Source organism: Pseudophryne corroboree, unplaced genomic scaffold (assembly GCF_028390025.1).
Source record: "Pseudophryne corroboree isolate aPseCor3 unplaced genomic scaffold, aPseCor3.hap2 scaffold_739, whole genome shotgun sequence".
Classification (NCBI taxonomy): Eukaryota; Metazoa; Chordata; class Amphibia; order Anura; family Myobatrachidae; genus Pseudophryne; species Pseudophryne corroboree.
This window is the reverse complement of record NW_026970319.1, coordinates 6,164-10,929: the sequence shown is the minus strand read 5'-3', so window position 1 is coordinate 10,929 and position 4,766 is coordinate 6,164. Positions and strand designations below refer to the sequence as shown.

The 4,766-nt window shown below is 38.1% G+C and overlaps 1 non-coding gene and 1 pseudogene across 1 annotated transcript; one reads left to right on the top strand and one right to left on the bottom strand.

Moving 5' to 3' along the window:
- The first annotated feature begins 2,105 nt into the window (after positions 1-2,105).
- On the top strand, positions 2,106-2,268 carry LOC135040292 (U1 spliceosomal RNA). Its single transcript, XR_010234222.1, has one exon. It is a non-coding gene; the product is annotated as a U1 spliceosomal RNA (small nuclear RNA).
- A 2,083-nt stretch (positions 2,269-4,351) lies between these two features.
- Positions 4,352-4,530, bottom strand: LOC135040358 (U1 spliceosomal RNA; annotated as a pseudogene).
- Between the last annotated feature and the right edge of the window lie 236 nt (positions 4,531-4,766).

The window sequence follows — 4,766 nt, the reverse complement described above, 5'->3', positions numbered from 1 at the left end:
CCCACTGCTAAATTGTGCTTCCTAGCTGTTTTTTTTATAAAATCACTTATTCAAATCTAACTCTGATTACATCAGAGTAGGCCAGGTACCCTACACCATAAGAAGGGGGTTTGAAATTTTGACTTGTCTACTTAAAGATCACCAAAATCTGATAACAAGGTCAATTACATCCCTGGGTGGGATTGAACCACCAACCCTTTGATTAATAACCAAACACACTAACAGATTGCGCCACAGAGACACTTTACAAACGTACATACTGACAAAGGCTAATAAGCATTCATCTAGAACGTTTCCTAGAAAAACTTTAAAAAGTCAATAATCTGGAGAGTTTTTGTAAGATGTTTCTTCCATCAACCAACGAAGAAACACATTGGTACTTTCCCATGATGAGTGAGTGCTTCAGGATCTCTTGCACTTACATGTGCAGCAGAGTACTGTAATGGAAGCATGCTGGGTCCATAACCCAGAGGTAGGCAGATTGAAACTATCCTTTGCTATATGCATTTTTTTTTGTTAATTAAAGTAATCCAAAACTGGGATTGATATTTTTGCTCTTTTATTTTTACTTAAAGTACAATAACTTTTACCATTTTAATTTGTTTTAATAGTATATTGACAGTATTGTTTTCTTTCAAAAATCCAATTAATTTTCTTTACCCTATTATTAAAATGGTAATTGACAAAAACAAACTACATTGTCACCAGAAGAGCAATACAAAATGTACAAGTGATATATTAAAATCATCGTTCCAGCTTGAATTTCAATGATGCATTGGGGCAACGATTTTGTGAGAAACATCTTCACCCTTAAATAAAGATTTTCTTAATTCCTTACCTGTGTGCTAATTAGATATCACCTTGTTTTCACATTAAACAGACTTCCACATGAGAAAGCAGCAAGGATGCAGTGGCGTTAATGTTTCCTGGTGTCAACCTGTATTATTTCTGTAGATATTGAAATGAGGATGCATCTTGCTGCCTTTCCAATGAAGCAAGTTTAATTTAGTAATAGGTGAAAAACCATCCCTACAAAGGTGTTAATCAGAGACTTGGCTTTGTGGACACTTTTCAGAGAACAAATTTGTTAGCATAAAAATAAAGCCAGAAAATGAAGAGCTGTTTAATCACTCAATTGGATTTTTTTGCCAGCATATTTCTTTTTCTCTGCAACCCACTGCTAAATTGTGCTTCCTAGCTGTTTTTATAAAATCACTGAATCAAATCTAACTCTGATTACATCAGAGAAGGCCAGGTACCCTACACCATAAGAGGGGGTTTGAAATTTTGACTTGTCTACATAAAGATCACCAAAATCTGATAACAAGGTCAATTACGTCCCTGGGTGGGATTGAACCACCAACCTTTTGGTTAATAGCCTTACACACTAACTGATTGCGCCACAGCGACACTTTGCAAAAGCATATACTGAAAAAGGCTAATAAGCATTCATCTAGAACGTTTCCTAGAAACATTTTAAAAAGTCAATAATGTGGAGAGTTTTTGTAAGATGTTTCTTCCATCAACCAATGAAGAAACACATTGGTACTTTCCCATGATGAGTGAGTGCTTCAGGATCTCTTGCACATACATGTGCAGCAGAGTACTGTAATGGAAGCATGCTGGGTCCATAACCCAGAGGTAGGCAGATTGAAACTATCCTCTGCTATATGCATTTTTTTTGTTAATTAAAGTAATCCAAAACTGGGATTGACATTTTTGCTCTTTTATTTTTACTTAAAGTACAATAACTTTTACCATTTTAATTTGTTTTAATAGTATATTGACAGTATTGTTTTCTTTCAAAAATTCACTTAATTTTCTTTTCTGTGTGCTAATTAGATATCACCTTGTTTTCACATTAAATAGACTACCACATGAGAAAGCAGCAAGGATGCAGTGGCGTTAATGTTTCCTGGTGGTAGTGGGGGACTGTGTTTGTGCTTTCCTCTGGTCAGCTCTGGTAAAAGTCAGATTTCTTTGTCTCAGATCTTCCTCTAGCCTTGTTCTTCTTTCGAGAGTTCCCTTGTGCTGCCTCAGTTGGATCTCCTTCACTTGACAGGGGCGTACCCGAGCAGCGACCCTCCCCAGCACTAGCCCAACTCCTACTTACCTGCCAGGTGAGATACTATGATCATGAAGGTGCTTCTCCCAGGGCAAGGCTCACCCATTGCACTCTGGGTGTGCTGCTCCTGCGATTTCCCCAAATGTGGGAAACTTGACTGCATAATTTGTGTTTCCCCTGGTCGGCTCTCGTATAATTCAGATCTCTTTGTCTCAGGTCTCTCTCCAGCCTAGTTTGCTGTCTGTTTCCACTTCTCTTTTCTTAAACCGCTCCCTTCTATGCCCTTGCGCACCTTAATTAAATCTAACTCTGATTACGTCAGAGAAGGCCAGGTACCCTACACCATAAGAGGGGGTTTGAAATTTTGACTTGTCTACTTAAAGATCACCAAAATCTGATCACAAGGTCAATTACATCACTGGGTGGGAACCTTTTGGTTAATAGCCCATGTAAGTGCAAGAGATCCTGAAGCACTCACTCATCATGGGAAAGTACCAATGTGTTTCTTACAAAAATTCTCCAGATTATTGACTTTTTAAAGTTTTTCTAGGAAACGTTCTAGATGAATGCTTATTAGCCTTTGTCAGTATGTACTTTCGCAAAGTGTCGCTATGGCGCAATCAGTTAGTGTGTATGGCTATTAACCTAAAGGTTGGTGATTCAATCCCACCCAGGGACGTAATTGACCTTGTTATCAGATTTTGGTGATCTTTAAGTAGACAAGTCAAAATTTCAAACCCCCTCTTATGGTGTAGGGTACCCGGCCTTCTCTGATGTAATCAGAGTTAGATTTGATTAAGTGATTTTATAAAAAACAGCTAGGAAGCACAATTTAGCAGTGGGTTGCAGAGAAAAAAAATTATGCTGGCAGAAAAGTCCAATTGAGTGATTAAACAGCTCTTCATTTTCTGATTTTATGTTTATGCTAACAAATTTGCTCTCTGAAAAGTGTCCACAAAGCCAAGTCTCTGATTAACACCTTTAGTAGGAATGGTTTTTCACCTATTACTGAATTAAACTTGCTTCATTGGAAAGGCAGCAAGATGCATCCTCATTTCAATGTCTACTGAAATAATACAGGTTGACACCAGGAAACATAAACGTCACTGCATCCTTGCTGCTTCCTCAAGGGGAAGTCTGTTTAATGTGAAAACAAGGTGATATCTAATCAGCACACAGGTAAGGAATTAAGAAAATCTTTCTTTATGGGTGAAGATGTTTCTCACAAAATTGTTGCACCAAGGCATCATTGAAATTAAAGCTGGAAAGATGATTTTAATATATCACTTGTATATTTTGTACTGCTCTTCTGGTGACAATGTAGTTTGTTTTTGTCAATTACCATTTTAATAATAGGGTAAAGAAAATTAAGTGGATTTTTGAAAGAAAACAATACTGTCAATATACTATTAAAACAAATTAAAATGGTAAAAGTTATTGTACTTTAAGTAAAAATAAAAGAGCAAAAATATCAATCCCAGTTTTGGATTACTTTAATTAACAAAAAACAATGCATATAGCAGAGGATAGTTTCAATCTGCCTACCTCTGGGTTATGGACCAAGCATGCTTCCATTACAGTACTCTGCTGCACATGTAAGTGCAAGAGATCCTGAAGCACTCACTCATCATGGGAAAGTACCAATGTGTTTCTTCATTGGTTGATGGAAGAAACATTTTACAAAAACTCTCCAGATTATTGACTTTTTAAAGTTTTTCTAGGAAACGTTCTAGATGAATGCTTATTAGCCTTTGTCAGTATGTACTTTCGCAAAGTGTCTCTGAGGCACAAACAGTTAGCGTGTTCAGTTGTTAACCAAAAGGTTGGTGGTTCAATCCCACCTAGGGACGTAATTGACCTTGTTATCAGATTTTGGTGATCTTTAAGTAGACAAGTAAAAATTTCAAACCACCTCTTATGGTGTAGGGAACCTGGCCTTCTCTGATGTAATCAGAGTTAGATTTGATTAAGTGATTTTATAAAAAAAACAGCCACAAAGCACAATTTAGCAGTGGGTTGCAGAGAAAAAGAAATATGCTGGCAGAAAAATCCAATTGAGTGATTAAACAGCTCTTCATTTTCTGGCTTTATTTTTATGCTAACAAATTTGTGCTCTGATAAGTGTCCACAAAGCCAAGTATCTGATTATCACCTTTGTAGGGATGGTTTTTCACCTATTATTAAATTAAACTTGCTTCATTGGAAAGGCAGCAAGTGATGTCATCCAAGCAGTGGGTCAAGGTTGGCTTCAAACCTCGTCTGCTTATGAAAAGAGAAAAGGGGTATGCAGGGCATGGCGGCCTTTTGCGGTGCTTGGATGACCCCTAGTTCGCATTAAATAATGCAGTCGAGTTTCCCACAATTGGGGAAATCACAGGGGTCAGCATACCCAGAATGCAATGAATGAACCGCACCCTGGGAGAACAGTCTTCATGACCATGGTATCTCCTATGCAAAATAAGTATGATTTGGGATAGGGCTGGGGAGGGCCGCTGCTCAGGCACATCTCTGTCAAGTAAAGGAGATTCAACTGAGGCAACACAAGGGAACTCTCATCTGGGGACAACAACTGCAGGGAGAACACATATTTTCAGATGAACATGGGAGGGCAGAAGGCTGCCTAATACTGAAGCACCCCCAAACAACAAACCAAATGCAACAACTAGTGCAAGCATTCCTGGGGGAAGGCCTGCAGCAGATG